This window comes from Mustela putorius, unplaced genomic scaffold, assembly GCF_011764305.1.
Source record: "Mustela putorius furo isolate JIRA1106 unplaced genomic scaffold, ASM1176430v1.1 tig00003891_pilon_pilon_pilon, whole genome shotgun sequence".
NCBI classification, from domain to species: Eukaryota; Metazoa; Chordata; class Mammalia; order Carnivora; family Mustelidae; genus Mustela; species Mustela putorius.
In genome coordinates, this window is record NW_025422040.1 from 105,167 (window position 1) to 125,525 (window position 20,359).

General features: G+C 36.5%; 1 pseudogene; it reads left to right on the forward strand.

The window, feature by feature from the left end:
* LOC123386968 overlaps nucleotides 1-20,359 on the forward strand; it is a 74,645-nt pseudogene that overhangs the window by 49,269 nt on the left and 5,017 nt on the right.

Consider the following 20,359-nt stretch of genomic DNA (forward strand, 5'->3'; position numbering starts at 1 on the left):
CCGGTAGCTGGCTAACCCGAGAAGTCGTCATCATATACTGAAGGGAAGTGGTATTTCCAGTCCTCTCATGACTTGCTTCATAGTCTTAGGAAAAGAGGTCAGTTTTTCTGGGAGTGGACAGATTTGTTTGCTAGAGATAACTGCAACAGTCTTAACTTTTCTTTTGCAAGCTACAAACATGTTTGACCATTTCTAAAGTATTTGTCTTCACCACATTGAACTACACCTTTTTTGTTTGTTTGGCATTACAACCAGCAGACTTGTAGAGTGCTTTACTCGCGATTTTGAGTTAGAGGGTAATCAAAGGTTCTTGTAGTAGTCTACCTTTTTCTGACCAAGCTGTGCTTTTACATGTGCTCTCTTTTCCCCTCTTCCGCACACACCCACACACATACCTCCCCTGTGTGAGAGTTGGCTAAATGCTTATAATCATGAGAACCAGCCATGTAAGGAGCACTTGGGATAGTCTCTCACACCATACTCAGGGATACAAGTAAAACCCAAGGATGCTTAAACAGTTTAAGTTAGATCCAGGAGAAGTCTTCATAATGAAAAAGTGAAGACATGTTTTAATTTATCATTGGGAAAATACTGTATTCCTTACAATCTGAAAATATTGTCAGTTCTCTTGCTCTGTAAAGGTGAAGAGAGACTTAGTAAACTGGCAAGGCCCAAGGGATAGTGTTGTGAAATAGGGGTCAGAGTGAAAAGATAGCAAGAGAAGTGTTTATAAAAATAAAATACAGTATACTGTAGAATGTGAAGATCCCTCCATTATCAGCAGAAATGCTTCAGGCACACAGCACTCTTCTCTTACGGGTTTGAATCTCCCCCACGTGGAAGTTAACAAGCTAACAGAATGGAGTTCTGTGTGTACTGTTAAGGGTATCCTCAGTAAAATTGTTATGCTTAGCTAATACATTATATCGAGATTCAGAGTTAAGTAATTTGGCCAAAATTGATCACTTTTAGCATCTTGGAGTCAAAATAAATCATTGAGATCTGTCGTGCTTAGTTCATGATTAACCAATATAACCAGACCATTTTTGGATGAATTAGTCACAGCTGTCATCTAAAGCAGTATCCTAAATGTGCTCCTACCTTTACTTCTGTATATATTTAAAAAGGCAAAAAGAAATTTAGGAGCAGATGCTGTTAATGAAGCTCTGTTCCATTTGCACGGTTTCATTTGCATTTTATGTTGAAACAGTGTTAGAAAGTTCGATTAGATAGATAAAGATTATGGGCATAAGATTTTGAGCCTTTTTTGGCAGGAATTTTTCTTACTTTAAAAATGATAAAACGGAGGCCCAGAAAGGTGAAGTGCTTTGATTAAGATGATTCGAACAGTTAATGATAGCATTTAGAGTAAAATTTGAGTACCCTGAACGTTGTTGAATCCTGGAACTGCAAAAGAATTTTGCGGCTGTTCAGAATTAATCTCTATGGGGACAAGCTGTCCCCAAATGGGCCTATTTTGACAAGGCTCCTCAGTTTATACCCTTTTTTACTGATGCCTAGGAATTTGGTGGCCCCTGACCTAAGTACAGATAAAGGCAGCTTGAAGTTGTTAGTCTTATAAATATAATGCTGAAGGTTTCCTTTAAATCTTTGAAATTTAATTGTCTAACAATTTTCAGACACATCAGACGTTTACCTAATGGTTAGGGTGCTAGGGAAATAATCTGTTTTTAGCCTTTAATAAGTATAGTTTCATCATGAGAAATGAGCTAAGCTGAACATAGTAAAGCTGTTGTCATTCAACTGTGGAATTCTTCCAGGGAAGTAAGTATCTTATAGTAAATATAATTGATTATCCAGAGTAGTTTTATTCTTGAAACACCTGCTAAAAATTTATCTTCTTGCCAGTATTTCCTTTTAGGTTGAATGTATAGATTCGTATTTTTGTAACTGTGAACCATTATTACGGGAGATACATATATTTTGTCAGTTTTTCAGCTTATATAGCATTAATTTTACTAAAACTGTCTTTAATGTGACTTTGCCTGTATCCTTAATTTCAGTTGTAGGGAAACATTAAGAAGGAAGTTGTGTTCTGGTGACGTTTATATGGGAGGATATGGTTTCTTCTCTTCTCTCCTTCCTCCCCCCTCCCCCCTTTCTCCTTCTCCCCCCCCCACCCCTCTTTGTTATGGAGAAAGAAGACCCAGTTGGCATGTTTTAGTGAAGAATTTGTGGACTTGGCAGGGACTCTCCTCAAACTAATCTGGTGCAGTGTTGTCATTCCCTCAGCTTCCCTCAATGGACTTGGTGCAAATTAAATGGCAAAGCGGTGGGTGCCTGCTGACCCTACAGTGTGCCGTTGTGTTAGTGATGCCCAAATGGTGCTTGAGGCTTTGAGTGTTGCCGAGAATTCAAAGTACAACTGATACCTCCTCTAAAGAAACGTATTTCCCAGAGCAGGATAACTGCTTGATGGAAACGAGTCCTTCTTTTATTCAATAATTGAGAAGAAACCTTTGTTACACTTCCCTAAGAGTAATTCCTTTGGAGATTTGGTCCTTTTTCTTCATGAGTGAAACAGGCTCTCAGCAGCTCCCTGTCCTGCCCCCCCAGGAGAGCCTGGTGCAGGTTAAATCCCAGGGCAAGTGCCTGTCTAGTCCTGTGCTTCACACTGTCTGCACTTAACACTTATGAGAATGAGAATAAACTCACAGCATTTATTGTAAGCTATGAATAAGTGTTAAAGCATCCTACTAATACTGGTAAGTATGTATTTTGGAAAGAGTCCCCAAATTTCTGAATTCAGAAGCTAACTTTAGTTACATGACAAACCCATCCAGAATTTCTGCTACTCCTCTCTCTTTCTGTTGCTTTCCCCCTTCTAGAATGGTGGCGGGCAAAGTACACATTAATCTTTATTTTCTTTGATTAATCTTTTAGGAAAAAATATTTGAGCTTTTGATTTCTTTTTTTGTTTTGCTTTCAAAGCAATTATTAGAGAGAAAATTCATATATATTATGATCTCTGTACATGAGTTCATTAGCTTATCTATAATGAAGACTTAAACTTTCTAGAAATAATAAGTATTAACTTTATTCTAAGTGATCCCATGAAGAGGAAATTTTCTGGTTTCTCTGAGGAGTGAATTTTTATGTCCTGATTGTATAGTCAGCTTACTTTTTTCTAGCTACTAAATTTCTCCATATGATAACATAAAAAAATTTTCTAGTTTTCCCCTTCACTTAAACTCTAATTGTTCTCATTTTCAGTAAAAACAAAACAAAAAGAACTAATACAATATTCTTATTTTTTTAACATACTAATTCTTTTGGGCTAAACTGTGTTCCTCTAATACATCGTATTTAAGCCTGTCATACAATCTATACATTCATAAAATTATAAGGTTTTTATACCTTGAAGGATTTTAGCAATGATTTAGTTAAGGCCTGTTCTAATATAAATGATCAAATAAATCTGTAAAGATCAGTCTCTCCTAGGTCATTTCATCTGTCTGTGTAATGTTATTCAAAACTGTCTCCTAACCTCAAATCTAGTATTCTTTCTACAGTAGCTGTGTTCTTCTGTCCAAATTATACTTCTGTATTATTTTGATCCCCAAAGTAGAAATAGAAACTTAAAAAAGAAAAAAAGAAGTAGCTATATTATAACATACTAGAATTCTCTCAATATCTACTCACAGAAGCCCAACTCAAAGAGTGTAAACCCAAGGAGACCTTTATATTGACTTATATAACCTTAAAAGCTCTGGCCTGAACTTAGATGCTTAATAGGTGTTGGTAATCTTTCTCTCAGCTCTCTCCTTTGCTCTGTATGTGCTTTCTTTTCAGGCATTCTCCTTGCAAATAATAGCAAGGTATGACTCCTGGCGACTCTGGTGTTACATCCTGGCTACTTTAGCAACTACAGGAGGAAGAGAGCTACAGTTTGAGTGAATATTCCTAGATTAGGTTCTGATTTACCTGGATTAGGGCATGTGCCCATCCCTGAACTGAACATTCTGGCGAGAGGCTTGGGACATGTATCTGATGCTGAAGAATAGATCCCATCCCATCTCCATCGGACTGCAGGGGGAGTGATAGCTTTCCCAAAGGGGATGGGGTGCTGTGCAGAGAGACCTGTGCCCCTTGTCTGCTTCATACTACTTGCAGAGATCTGTGATTCGTGCAGCACTGTTGTTGATAGGTTACTCAAAAGTAGTTCCAAGGAGCTGGAGCTCTGTGATACTCTAAACTTTGTGGAGGCTCTTCATAGTTGGGAAAAATAGTGCTCAAACAGGTCACGACTTCTTTGTGTGCTCTTAGTAAAACCCAGGACATCGGAAGATGAAGTTCTAGGCTCAGAGTCACATTTAGGTTCTGGTCCAGGTTTTTTGAACAGGATAATTATGTGCCCCAGGACTGTTTTCTCACCCTTGAAATAGAGGTGACAGTGTTTGTCTTACAAAGTGTGGTGGTATTAGGGTCATATGTACAATGCCCAGCACTTAGCTTCATAACAAAACTCCTGCCACATGGCGTCATCGCAATAGTAACCATTCCTAAAGAGCTATATTCCTTCCTTTGTTGAGTTACTTTCCTGTGACAACCTTGTGAGCATTCTGAAACACACTTTTTCAAGCTTCCAGAAAACACTGTTATTTTAAAACACGACATTATTTCTGAGTTTAAAAGTACCAGTGAAAAGTTTACTGAAGTAGAAAATTACTTTTTTGACTGAGGAATCTAGATTGTGACTTCATCTTAGAGAAGATGATCTGAAGGTACTGATGCACAGAATATGAGCAAAACATTACGTAGCTTGTGTTGTGGTATCCAGGTGGAATTCTGGCCTGGAAGTACCATGATAATATCCTAGATTTGAAAGATGTGTTTAATCTCTACTTCTAAGTTTCTGTTCTTTAAGAGATTAATTATATACAAGAGACTTACGTAAAACAGCTCAGGTTAGAAAAATAAGCGGTTCATTAAAGATACATCAGGCAAATGTAAATTTCAAGAGCAGATGACAGGATATCATTATCAGAGTGCATTTACAACAGAATATGTAAAACTAGATCAGGAATGTCATTTTATATTAACACAGGGTGCACTCCACAATGAAGAGTTAGCAGGTATGAACCCTTACATGCTAAACATAACATCAAATACAGTAAGGAAAGCTGAAAGAAATGAAGGAAAAACTGATGGCAAAACAACAATAATAGGAATCTTTAATATACTTGAAGATCAAGAAAGTACAAGATAAGAAGATGTGTAGATGGATTGAATAGTATAATAAAAAATGGCCCATAAGTTGTCTTTTTTCTTTTTTTGTCATCCACATAATAGTTAACCAAGATTGATAATTCATTAGGCCAACTACAAAGAAAATCTCATCTCCAGGTAGAAATATATGAACCCCATTCCTTGATTATAATTCAGTACAGCGAGAGATTTTCTTAAATGTATAATTTTGATTTTTTTTCCCTGTTTTTAAAGATTATTTATTTGTGTGTGAGAGAGAGTATGTGCAAGAGGGGGAGGAGCAGAAGGAATTTCAAGCAGACTCTGCACTGAGCCTGGAGCCCCACGCAGGGCTGGATCTCATGACCGTGAGATATGACCTGAGTCAAAACCAGAGTTGGGTGCTTTAACTGACTGACTGAGCCACATAGGCACCTCCAGCTAGAGATTTTTAAAAAACGTTTAATCAAGTAAAATCAACTATTTGGAAATTTAAAACTAGTTACTTAAATAATTCGGGGTCAATTATATTTGGGAAATACAAATATATTTTAGAGATTACTAAGATAATAACTAATAGAGAGGAAAAAGATGAAAATATAAGTTGTGAATTAGCAAACAGTAAACCTTTTGAACTAATCATTTCAAACATTGTATGAAATTGCCAATAAAAGCAATACATCTCTTTTAAAGTTCTTTTTGAGGAAAAAGAAAGGGGAAACACAAATTATACGTTAAGTTTGAGAAAGGTGAAGAACTACACTGTGGAGGTAACTAAGAATTATTTAGGTCCCCGCTAATGAATTTGACTATTTCAATGAGAAATAAGCAATTTTCAGTGAACATCATTGCTTCAAGGTGAAATCCAAAATTTGAACAGACCATCCCAAAATGAAAATGTGTAGAAGCCCTCAACATGTACCTAATCTGAATTCTGTTTCAGGTGGTGCTATCAAACTGGAAATACTGAATAATTCTGTTACTTGAGTTGGTCTAGGTGTTAGAAGATAGTTAAAACTTCCCGGATGACTGCTTGCAGTTCAGTGTCCTTAATCTGGTAAAGATAGCATACTTTAAAAAGCAGCAAGTATAGCATGGGAGAAATTAAGTACTTTGGTTTGACCAAAAATAAAAGCACATTCAGGGGAGTTGTGTGAGGTAAGAGCGGAAAAGAGGTTGGGCTGTATTTTTATGTTGTTAATGGATTTATATAATCTGTGATAAGTTTTCTTATTTGGATAGTCACTGGGAAACCATTTAGCATTTTAAATTGTTAGTGTGATTCATCTGACACTTTCATAAAGTTAATTAAAGAGTAGGTATAAAAATAGAAGAATAGATCAATCAGAGGCTGGTATTCATTTGACTATTACAGAATTGCAGGAGGTGATTGAACTAGAATGGCCACAGAAAGCTAGAACTGGTATTTTGAGAGGTATGTCACAAAGTCTGGATTTTGACTCTGAATAGATGTGTAGAAGTCTACTAAGAGTATCCTAAAGGAACTGAACCACTGGTGTGCTTTCCGTGTTGTGTGGACAGTATGTCTGTGTGTGTGTGTCTGTCTGTCTGTCTGTGTCTCTCTGTATGTATGTACTGTGTGTAGATGCTGGGTAGTTGGCCTGGGCCTTTGCCTACAGTTCTGGGATTTCCTCATTCCTCTTTTATAGCCCTGTGTAGATCACTACTCCCTCTCAGATTGTTTCCTTGACTCTAGCAGGAAGAAGATGGCAGCATCAGCAATTGGCTGTAAACTCTGGAGCTGGAGTACTAGGGTGAAACTTAGTTCCATTACTTACAAGAGTTGGGACCTTACCTCGTCTATAAAATGGTGTTACTGATAATACCCACTTCATGAGTACTAAATTATACTTAATGAAAGTACTTAGAAAAATACAAAGAACATTGTAACAGTTCAATAAATAGTAGCAGTGGTGGTATTAGAAGAGGTTTTGAGCTTTGAGCACTGGGGAAAATAGTAAATATCATTAATAAAAATAACAGAGGTTGGTCCTGCAAAAATAGGAAAGCTTCAGTTTTTGGATATGTTGTGTTTAAAGTGCTTCTGAAATTTCCAGGTAGAAATGCCCAGCTAAGTATTAGAAGTTCTGGACTGGGAGTTGGGAATCAGTTATGGAGAGGCACAGGTTTTGGAGTTAATGTTAATTGAACTACTAAGACAGAGAGGATTGACAAAGAGGGGCTCGCTCAGATCAGATTTTCAAGGTAGGCTTACTCTTAGGGAAAGAGGTTAGGTAGTTTTCTCTTACCCAGTAAGGTTAGGAGAAAACTTTCAAGAGTGTGTTCTAGGATAGAGGCAGAGAATTTTCAAAATGGCAATGAAAAATGATATAGGATGGGACTGAGAAAATAGTAGGAAATGACTGTTAGTGACACTTAAGAACTACTGACCATTAAGAAATCAGCCTTATGAAAACAGTTTCCTATGGGGTAAGGGGCAGAGGCTTACCTTTGAGAGTTATATAGAGAAGAAGGGTGACAATTTGAGAAAGATAAAAGATTTGGGGAGAGTGTGCATTTTTAGCCCATGAATGGCTTTGAATAAAAGGACAAGGGTTACCCGAGCTGTTTATCAGGAGGAGACAGGTGAAACAAAGACAAATGCCAGAGAGGGAATAATTAATAGAGCACTTACCAAAATGGAACCTAGGGAAACATGCAGTCAGTTTTATAAAATATCAGAGAATATGAGAAAATTTTAAGATGGGACAAGGGAATTCTGAGAGTGCCACACTGGGTGACCCCAAGGTTCCCAGTAGAGTAGGAGCTACATTCATTGAGGATGATGTCTAGGACAGGATAGAAAGGTGGGTTGAACAGAGTGCTGAAATCATCACTCAGTTTAAGAAGTGTGTTTTAGAAGAATGACGTATAGAATGATAGAGATTCAGAATCATAGGTGAGACTGAGTAAAGGCAGTAGATCTTGGGAGGAACACGACACATCTTTGCAGGCACTCCTCTAGGTCTGTGAACATCAGGGAATCGAAGAAGCAATGGTGGTCTTTTGCGATGATGGCCAGGAATGTGGTGTAAAGGCAACCCTGAAGAATGCCAAGTTTAGCTGAGATTAGAATGTTTAAAAGTTACCTTTGGGAAAAAAAGGTCAAGAATACAAGTAATTTTCTTCACATTTAGAGTAGAAAAGAAGAATCGTTGGTGGTTGAGGGTGGATACTTTGGGGATATAGTTACAAACCAGTTAACTTAAATGTTCTTGGTTAATTTAAATGAAAATGGAAATATTAAAAACACATAGTTATTTTTTAATCTCTAAGAGCTTCGAAGTTCAGCCCTCTTTTCATATATGTAAAATAAATTTTTGAAGATCTTTAAAATGTTCATTTCTTAGATTTTAAAAGAATCTAAGAGATTTATCTTTATAGTCAAAATGCTATAGGTAAAACATGCACGTAAACCATTGTTTTCAGCGTATGCATTCAGGAAATAATATATTTGAGGTGTTATGAATTGCATTGTCAATTTACTATGGACGTTGTATTCATTTTATTTCAACATCTACATTACAATATGGTTCATTGTACCATTAATTAAATTTGAGTAAGTGTGCATTGTGGCCATGAGAGATGTGACTAGATAGAAGGATACACTAATGCCCATGGTTAGTACATATTTGAGCCTTACAACTCAATTATTTCTGCTAATCTGACTGCATTGAATTTGAGCATGCTGCTAGGTAGGAATTGCAAAGTTAAGTTACAGAAGCTGAATTATGCATAATTTGATAGTAAAAGAGTTAATTAAGTTAAATTGTGCCTTTCAGTGTTTTTCTTTGAATTGTCAGTAATTTTGTTTAGCTCATATTTAACACACAAATTATTCGTCCATGTTTGACATCTAGTAGATTCGTGTGTTCTTCCTCTATCCTTTTGCCTTGCCCTTTGGTAAGAGTTATTAACTCACTATATAAAAAGCTGCATTATACATGTGCTGCTAATCACTTGCTACTTGAAAAAAATTAAATCTCTGAAAACATTTTAATTATTCATACAAACTTATACCAAGAAGTTAAAGAGGAAGAAATCATCTATCATTGCATTGAATCCCAACAAATAACTTGACAGCTTGGTCTTCTTCTACACTCCCATTGATTTGATTTTTTGAATTTAATTTTATTTAGTTTTTAGACTAAATCATAAATTCACATGGTTCTAAAAAGCTTCCTTCCTACCCAGCCATCGTCCATCTGCTATATTCCCCCCACCTTGCTTTGCAATTCTGTGTCTTATCTTGATAAATATGAATAAGTTGTTTACTGAAGTAACATTTAAGTAATGTAATACAATAAACCATTGTAAGTTTAAACACTTTTTATTAATAATGATTTTTAACATTAGTTTTTTATAGGAGCTTTTCACAGTAATAGTATTTTACTACTGTTTCTTTAATACAGAAAACCAAAATTCTAGTTCTTCCAAAATTATACTTCAAATGTAGATAGGATTTCTAAAACTGCTAATTAGGATTTGTGTAACATTTGTAGGTTTAGCATGCTTTTGTGTAACTACACTTAGTATTTACTCCTCATGAGAATCCCGTGAAGATAGGGTAGGTATTAATTGTCTTCATTTTCCTGAGGAAACCAATCAGAATTGATATTTTGACCATTAGCTTTTATTTTTTTTTTAATTTTTTATTTTTTATAAACATATATTTTTATCCCCAGGGGTACAGGTCTGTGAATCACCAGGTTTACACACTTCACAGCACTCACCAAATCACATACCCTCCCCAATGTCCATAATCCCACCCCCTTCTCCCAAACCCCCTCCCCCCGGCAACCCTCAGTTTGTTTTGTGAGATTAAGAGTCACTTATGGTTTGTCTCCCTCCCAATCCCATCTTGTTTCATTTATTCTTCTTCTACCCACTTAAGCCTCCATGTTGTATCACCACTTCCTCATATCAGGGAGATCATATGATAGTTGTCTTTCTCTGCTTGACTTATTTCGCTAAGCATGATACGCTCTAGTTCCATCCATGTTGTTGCAAATGGCAAGATTTCATTTCTTTTGATGGCTGCATAGTATTCCATTGTGTATATATACCACATCTTCTTGATCCATTCATCTGTTGATGGACATCTAGGTTCTTTCCATAGTTTGGCTATTGTGGACATTGCTGCTATAAACATTCGGGTGCATGTGCCCCTTTGGATCACTACATTTGTATCTTTAGGGTAAATACCCAATAGTGCAATTGCTGGGTCATAGGGCAGTTCTATTTTCAACATTTTGAGGAACCTCCATGCTGTTTTCCAGAGTGGCTGCACCAGCTTGCATTCCCACCAACAGTGTAGGAGGGTTCCCCTTTCTCCGCATCCTCGCCAGCATCTGTCATTTCCTGACTTGTTGATTTTAGCCATTCTGACTGGTGTGAGGTGATATCTCATTGTGGTTTTGATTTGTATTTCCCTGATGCCGAGTGATATGGAGCACTTTTTTCATGTGTCTGTTGGCCATCTGGATGTCTTCTTTGCAGAAATGTCTGTTCATGTCTTCTGCCCATTTCTTGATTGGATTATTTGTTCTTTGGGTGTTGAGTTTGCTAAGTTCTTTATAGATTCTGGACACTAGTCCTTTATCTGATATGTCGTTTGCAAATATCTTCTCCCATTCTGTCAGTTGTCTTTTGATTTTGTTAACTGTTTCCTTTGCTGTGCAAAAGCTTTTGATCTTGATGAAATCCCAGTAGTTCATTTTTTTCCCTTGCTTCCCTTGCCTTTGGCGTTGTTCCTAGGAAGATGTTGCTGCGGCAGAGGTCGAAGAGGTTGCTGCCCGTGTTCTCCTCAAGGATTTTGATGGATTCCTTTCGTACATTGAGGTCCTTCATCCATTTTGAGTCTATTTTTGTGTGTGGTGTAAGGAAATGGTCCAATTTCATTTTTCTGCATGTGGCTGTCCAATTTTCCCAGCACCATTTATTGAAAAGGCTGTCTTTTTTCCATTGGACATTCTTTCCTGCTTTTTCGAAGATTAGTTGACCATAGATTTGAGGGTCTATTTCTGGGCTCTCTATTCTGTTCCATTGATCTATGTGTCTGTTTTTGTGCCAGTACCATGCTGTCTTGATGATGACAGCTTTGTAATAGAGCCTGAAGTCCGGAATTGTGATGCCACCAACGTTGGCTTTCTTTTTCAATATCCCTTTGGCTATTCGAGGTCTTTTCTGGTTCCATATAAATTTTAGCATTATTTGTTCCATTTCTTTGAAAAAGATGGATGGTACTTTGATAGGAATTGCATTAAATGTGTAGATTGCTTTAGGTAGCATAGAGACCATTAGCTTTTAAATTCTAGTCTTTGCACTGCAGCCAGAATCTTAAGTCATTTGTCCTTCTTTGAAATGGCTTTTATCCATTTTGTTGACATTCTATATATTTTTTAATTGTAATGAAATCATGCCAATTTTTTTAAACAAACCTGAGAATACTAGAGTGAATACCTGTTTACCTGCCATTCTGTGTATCTGTCTTTAAATTCATATGAACGTACTTTATACTTTATTTAGAGGGAAGAAAAGCGTTTATGTCCCGGGTGTTTAACAGATGGGGAGATTCAGATGCCAGTAATAACCTGAAAATATTACAAATTCTTTCTTCTCTTGAATATACTTCTAAGTTTTCTGCAAGTCACTTGTAACTGTCAGACGTCTTCCTGTTACTATTTGCCTTCCGTTTCTGTTAAATGCCTGAATTTTCCTGAAGTTATATACATCCTAGGAAAGGAGACCTCAGCCCTCATTTATTCAGCAGCTTTAATGAATTGCATGGCTGTACACACTAGATTTTTTTTCTTTAGATAACTTTTTAAAAAAATAGAACATGAATTATATATATTTAGCATTTGTAATACTTAAATTTTCTCAAACATTATGTATATCCATGGTTTCTTCTACAGAGAGATGCATGTGGCTCGAGGACATTTCCTAAGTCCCTCTGTTAGAGAATTCTTGCATACATTTATCCCAGCCACATATTCCTGTTCTTACTGGGGGTCTCAGGGCATCATTTTTTTCTGCTGCTATTTCTGTCTCTTAAAGGCACTATGCCTTTATGTGTTCTGCTGATTATGATATGTTTTTGCCTAAAAAATAAGTAACCAAGCTTTTGAGGAGTTGTGTGTTCAATAAAAGTCCATAAATTTCCTACGTCTCGGGAGCACAGCTGTATTGCAGGTGCCTTTGACATGTATTTTGGAACTGCTGAGGCCTTATCTTACTGGGTTCATGGGTTGGAGCATTGTGGTGACCATTGAATAAATGAGGGGATTATGATAATTTTAAGGGAAAAGGTTATTCTGATATTTCCTTTGTACTGATGTTGCTCTGATTTACTCTTGTTGAACTAGATCTAAATATTAATCATTTAAGGTCAAATATCTAATGTATATATGGTCTTCAGTGGATACAACCCAGTTACAACCCAGTTATCGTAACAATTTAGTAAAATAACTGTAATGGAATTTTTCTTTTGAATTTGGCTTTTCTTTTTCTTTTCTTTTTTTTTTTTTTTTTCTGTCCACCAGGGAGTAACTATTGCCAGTCAGAGGCGCTATGTGTATTATTATAGCTACCTGTTAAAGAATCATCTGGATTATAGACCAGTGGCACTGTTGTTTCACAAGATGATGTTTGAAACTATTCCAATGTTCAGTGGCGGAACTTGCAGTAAGTGCTCTAAATTCTCATCCCTCCATGTACTGGAACATTTTTCTGGACATACCTAGAGGTTTACATAGAAATCTAGAAAGAAATTTACCACACTTAAAATGTACATAGGGGTATATATTTCTGAAGTATCCAAACTAAGTAGCTCCGTTGTTCAGCTTATTGGGCTAAGGAGGCCAGCAGCCATGGGTTTTAATGTCTTAGAAGCCAAATTGTATTTATGAAAGAAACATTCTTTGCTGCATCTACCAAATGCAGCTTAAACTGTGACCAGATGACTAAAAAACCTATCCCAGTAGAGATCCAGCATCCGAGTAGCAGTGGGATTCATTAGTTCCCTGTGTGGGGGCAGGGACCAATTCCTTCCTATCTTAGGAAGATTAGATATTGGTAGTAATGGTGACAGGGACAATAGAAAGGAAAGGAAAAAATTATAAGACGTGGCGACCTGCTGAAATATGTTGAGTGAATAGGGTTGAGTCAGAGTGTGTGGAGCATTAGAGACAACCTGGGATTAAATCCAAGATCCAGTGACAGTTTTGTTAGCTCTCTCATTGCTAGATTGTATAACCTCAGGCACACTCTACCTGTCTTTATGTTTGCTTGTCAATAAAATGAAGACATTTCGAAATCTGAAAATTTCTAAGTATGTACTAAACAGAGTTCATGTCGGTGATGTCTGCCTCCCATTGATTTCTCTTACCCTAGCCTCTGTGAGCCTCCCTCAGTGATCCTGATCCTGGTCTGCTTCTCTGCTAGTCTTGGCTGGAGTTCTTAGACTGAAAGGAGCCTTAATACTGAATAGCCAGACCCAAGCAGTTAGTCAAGAGAGAATGCGTGGGTGGAAGTATTATCCAGCCCAGTAAAAGATCAGACTGTTGCTGCTTTTTTTCTGTAACTGCCTTGGCAGTGATCAGTCATGTTTTCATGTTTAAGAAATATGTTTCATTTATTTAGAGAGCAGTTCTGTAGTTTGTAGATAAGCAACTACTACAGTATTTCTTTGAATACCTCTAATAATATTTCAGTGAGGTTTTGTAATTTGTTAGTGGTTTTAGTTTTTAGTTTTAAGTTTTGCTTCTTGAAAATACTTATGTAGTTAAAAAATTTCTATCTCTAAATTATCCTGTACTGAGGAAATTAATTTCTTGATAGTGTTTGTCTTTCTCAGGTATTACCACCTTCATATCTTTCCTGTGTTCTTAGAGCTGGACACCTTTATCATAGGCCACAGATTTATTAATAGAGTGTGATATAGGCTCACTGACTTGATTGCCTTAGCAAAGCACAGTGGGAGCCCTAACTGATGGCTGTCGTCATCTCTGTACAGCAAAGGCCAAGCACCACAGCAGTGCTCCGTGGAGACAGGCGGTGGCTCCGCTGGTGGGGAGCGCAGCATGGTGTGTAAACCTGTGGAATCTCTGTGTTGTACACCTGAAACTAATGGCACATTGAGTGTCAACTCTGCGTCAACACAAATAATAGAATCTGTGATAAAAAAAAGTTCTAAATGCAAGGCATTAGACTTTCAGAGGTGACTGACACAGAAACTTAACACGTTCATAGAGGAGAAGGAAAAAAGGAAGAAAACCTTCTTGCTCTTCCTGTAGGATAAATATCAGGTGTAAGGGCCAAAAGGAAGGTTTAATTTTAGGGAGAGAATAAGAGAAAGAGAACATTCAGTTCAATAATCCACCTATCTAGTGTAATTTTTTTCATTGGCTTCTCTAGCAAAAACCTGACAGTTCTGCTCTGCCTGCAACGTTCTGATGGATTTTTGTTTTGTTCTTGTCTTTTTCCACTATTACATTTAAACTTTCAAATTACTGACTGCTGAAAACTTTTCATCTTTACTAATTTTCTCCATTTATGCCCTATGGTTTCATACTATGTAATAAAGCTGTATTAAAAGTAAACGTAATTGAATGGGAGGTTATACGTATAAATTATAAATGGTGTATTCAGAAAAATAAAAGGTTTAGGGGTTGTCATATGGTTTCACAGAGGAAGTCCAGCTCTTCCTTGAATGGTAGAGAAAGAGTACCTTTTATATTGGCATTAAAACTGAAGGAAGTACTGCAGGTGTGACTTGAAGTACAATAGCAGGACATGAGCTGGACCCAGAGGCATGGAGGGTGGCATGTGTGGCCCGCTGTCAGAGGAGCCTAAATGGGGATGTTAGACTGGATTTGATAGGTGCTGTTGCATCAGTGACATGTCAAGAGGCTAAGGCTCTGTTTTAAGTCTGGCTGGGTAGGAAGTGGTGATTGCACGATGGGGAACCAGTGGTGGAAAGGAATCCAGTTACGGGACTTGTGAGCCAGATGTGCTTTGCTAAGGCAGTCAAATCTCCTTTCCCTTTTATATTTAAACAGTTTGTCAGTTTTGATTCTGGCCATATGAATAATTCCCAAAAGAGGGGAGAAGGGAAAACGAATCTCACTGAGACTTGGGAGACATGAATGTTTTTTGTTTTTAAACATGTTTTGGTCAGGTTAAGGTGAGCTGTTTATATGAAGATCCTCAGTGGGTTCTTGAAAGTGGGTTTGAATCTTAGGTGAGAGCTAGATCTGGTATTTTGGGAGCATCAGGCAGCAGGCATAGTAATTAATTAGCCTTCTGTGTAAATATGGTATTGGGCTAGAGGTTGGGAAGGCTGAGGGAAACAGAGTGGGAGGAGTGTGAGACCTGGTGAGTTGGGAGTTTGGGTTCAGGGGAAAGGTTGGGACCCTTGAGGAAAACGAAGTAGTTTCTGCAAAGCTGTCAGGGGTCAGCAGCTGTTTTCTTACTGAATTATTGTCCTAATATTCCTAAATAAAGGAAAAGTTACTATACTCTTCACATCTGAAAGGGTTAAAACATTAGTAAAAGATGAGCAGTGTGATTTTCTGTCAGTAGGCATATGTCAAAACAGTTTAATCCTGATTTTTGTTGACCAGGTATTGACTTGTCATTTCTTTGGAACACAGTCAGTTGTATCAAAGAGAAAATACTTGACTTGTGTCTTAGAAGTCAGCAGAACTGCACTGATGTTGGACTTCTGATAAGTTAGCTCTTGAAGATCTAAGATGGGGAATTTGTATTGTAAATGAACTGATTTTCTGTAGTGATTTAAGGAAAACTTTTTAAACTTAGGTTTTGGGGTAGATTCTAAGTGACGCTGATTTGTAATTAGTTTATGAATGGATTACACAGTTCTAGAATTCCTGAAGATGCACATTTTAGATGTAGTTTAATTGAAATCTGGCTTCTACTGTTAATACACTTTTTAAAGTCCTAAAAAGAGGATTATCACATTCTGAACTAGTGGAGTCTTAATAAGATTACAAGGCATTTCATCCTGGCTGGTTTTTATCATAGCTTTGGAATCATACCTTTTTGTTTGCTTTTTCAAGCTAGAATTTCTAGTGAAATTTTCAGAATCACATAGTCTTGTAAAATGGCTTGCTGTACTTTGAACCTTTAGTCAAGGAAGTGAAAATTATGGACAGATTGTTGGTAATGTTTCCCCTTTTTGGAGTGCCCTTTTTCTTGTGATAAATGGCTCACATTCATATTAGAAAAACCCAACAGGCTGTTATCAGACCTTCTGTTTATTATGTGAGTGCTGGTGCTGCTCTAGATATGCACGGATAAGCCCATACGTGTTTACTGATGGGAACGTGCATCTAGCTTGGATACGCCTTTTGCCTTTTTCTCACTTGTTGGTCACATTGATAAACAACGTGATACTTCTTTCTGCATCTCTAACGATGATGCCTTTTAGCGTTAAGGATTTTATGCCAGTTTTTATATATGTGCATATTTTATATATAAATATATATGAAATACACATGAAATTTTTCATGTACTTTTTGCAAGCTTATGATTTTATTTCTTGATGGTCTTGGCATATTTCCTTCAAAATCCACTTACTCGTAAGGTTAATCACTAAAACATATAATCCTTTCCTTTATTTTAAAACAGACAGGGACCAAAGCCAAAATACTTGTTAATGAAAGTGGAGTGTGTTTTGGAGGGAGGGGGATTTTGCTACAGTTCCCGCTTGAGTCTTGTATTTCTTTGCCGACATTTCCAATCTCTTGTCTTCCTGTTTCTCATGATGATGGCTTTAAGAAATTAAATGTGAGCTATAGGTAAAATAAATGATAGTTAATATTTTTATAAATAGAGTCTTGTGTTTATGGAATTTATAACTTTGTTACAGATTGTATTCTCATGCGTCTTATGAACATGTAATGATTTGTGTTTTGTGGGTTTTATTACATGGTAGAGACATTAAAATACTGCAGCAAATATCTGTTTTTAAAGTTACTTTTCATGCAGTTCATAGATGTGCCAGAAGATTATTTTTGCATCTTAATTATAAATCTAATTTATATTAGATTTTTAACATATTAATGCTAAAGTTTTGCTGTTATTGTAGTTCCAGAAGTCTACTGTTGGGATTTAGTATTTGTGAACTAGAACCAGTAAGTAGAACTTTATGCTGAAGGTTAAAATTAGGGAAACTTTTGTACTGGCTATATTTTCTGACCTTTTTTTTTTATTTTATTTTTTTAAAGATTTTATTTATGTATTTGACAGAGAGAAATCACAAGTAGATGGAGAGGCAGGCAGAGAGAGAGAGAGAGGGAAGCAGGCTCCCTGCGGAGCAGAGAGCCCGATGCGGGACTCGATCCCAGGACCCTGAGATCATGACCTGAGCCGAAGGCAGCGGCTTAACCCACTGAGCCACCCAGGCGCCCTATTTTCTGACCTTTTTAAAAAAATATTGATGTGTTTTAGACCTGGGCTACAGCTGCCGAATTACTATTCTGTGTGTATTGCTAATATTAACCATTAAAATGGTGTTTGACAGTTTGACATTTGAAGGCATTTCCTGTGGAATGATGCTAACATGTATTTAACCATGCAGATCCTCAGTTTGTGGTCTGCCAGCTAAAGGTGAAGATCTATTCCTCCAATTCAGGACCCACACGACGGGAAGACAAGTTCATGTACTTTGAGTTCCCTCAGCCTTTGCCTGTGTGTGGTGACATCAAAGTAGAGTTCTTCCACAAGCAGAACAAGATGCTAAAAAAGGTTTGCCCTTTACTTTTATTGGGAAGAATATCCAAAATCATACTTTGAAGAGTAACCTCCGATCTTTTGCTTACAATATTTGGTTAGGCAGAAATCATTCTGTAAGGAGAGATTACAGGATAATATTTTGTGACTGACCATTCATTGAATTAATTATAATTGGTTTTCTGTTAGATCTACGCATGGTTTGCTTACTATAGCACTGATGAGCCATTATATTGGTAAAAAAAAAAATCTTACTAGAGGAAAAGTCCTTATGTCATTGGAATTTGAAATGAATTTTCTTTAAGTTGGGTTATGCAGAGAAATTTTATAAAAATATTAAAGATTGCATACCCCATTAAATCAGTTACCATCTTTTTAGACAGGATGATCAATTACCAAGAAAAAGTTAGCAAGGGGCCAGGGGCCATGGGTTTATAAAGAAAAAAATTCTCTATATGTATAAATAAGATCTGTTCCATGGTCTTGTGTAATGACACAAAACACTTTCCCCCCATTTTGGTTTATTTTTTGTGACACTATGTCATTTTATATTTGGCTTTCTCAAATTTATTGAATATTTCGAATTTTAGTTAGAGTGATAAGTATACAAAAGAAGTAATAACGAGTGAAAAAGTGTGATATTAAGTATACAGATTCAGAAAGTTAGTGGGGTTTGCTTCTTACTGAGCCATAGTTAGGGAATTCAAGAGCTCATTCTTAAAACCGTCTTGGTTTAAGATGTGAAGTGTGAACATTTGAGATGAGTGCGCCTAAGGTGCAACATTTTGGGGTATAATGAAAAAAGATTCTAGCTTTGTATGTTGTTACTGCCTCATTAAACATACCACATAGTGTATTGCCATTCTTTAGACATTCTCAGTAATAGAACTGATTTAGTTTTCCTGATATTTAGCTTAAAAAAAAAAAAGGAAGTTTCATTTATTATTAAAACTTTAAACACTACCTTGATTTATCTAAAGAAATACAATTTCCTATACCCAGAAGCCATATAGCTGGGAAATGACAAAATGTTAAAACTTTTTTTTTTTTTTTTTTTTACTAGAAACCCATTTCCTACCTATTCTGTATAAGTGAAAGTTAAATATATCTTGATAACTTTGGGAAATAATTTTTCTGTAGTCCAGGAAGCATTAGCAGGTGTTTAAAATTATCTTTTCCCTTCTGCTCATTGTAAGACTGGCACACACAAAATTTTATTTATTTATTTATTTATTTTAATTATTTATTTAAAGTGGGCTTCACGCCCAATATGGGGCTTGAACTCATGACCCTGAGATCAAGAGTCACAAGCTCTACCAAATGTGACAGCCAGGTGCCCCTAAAATTTTATATTTTACTTTTAAAAATAGGCACCTGCATCACTCTGTCCCTATACCTTTAGGAATGTGTAAGTACTTATTTTCAGTTGTCTGTATGTTACTTTAATACATACAAATTGGAAGATTAGATTAATATTTGTAGTAAATCTGGGATATCTTTACATATATTTATTTGCATTTTATGTGATTTTGCTTACCTATTATAAATGTTGCTGTGATTTAAACAAAAATAGATTTAATATAAGCATTACCTATACAGAATCCACATTTTTAAGATTTAAATATTACTAGCTTGTGTTTTTCTGACTCTAAGTTAAATATATGTACTGTTACTAACTTAGTGACTTTGCTAAAATAATTGAAATTAACAAAAAATTTTTTAAAGACTTAACATATGAGGGACGCCTGGGTGCCTCAGAGGGTTAAAGCCTCTGCCTTCGGCTCAGGTCATGATCTCAGGATCCTGGGATCAAGTCCCACATCAGGCTCTCTGCTCAGCAGGGTGCCTGCTCTTCCCCCCCACCCACCCCTGCCTACTTCTGATCTCTGTCGAATAAATAAATAAAATATTTTTTAAAAAAGACTTACATATGAGATTGCTAGGTACTGTTAAAAGATAAAAAGAATGTTAAACGAAAGATACTTGAAGGTCTTACATCTTTGTGGGAAAATAGCAAAACTATTAGAATAATAGTTCTAATAGGTAAATTAGAATAAAAGATTTGATGGCAGTTCAAGGCACCAGATAAGATGTCATAAAGCTGCACATCATTAACTGTCACATGGGCCATGTCAGTCAAATTCCAGTCATGAAGAGAGAGAGAGAACATTTTCTGTGTTGGTCATGAAAGGGCTGACGTGATGAACTTCTGATTGATATGTTTTTTTGATTAACAGGACCTTGTATTATTTTTAAGAAGTAATTTTTTTTAAATAGGCATTTTATAACCTAAAAAAGTCAGAATGACTTGTCTTCCTTCCCTCATATTCTGAGGTTTTTCAGGCATACACATTGTAGTGTAAGAAACTGGAGC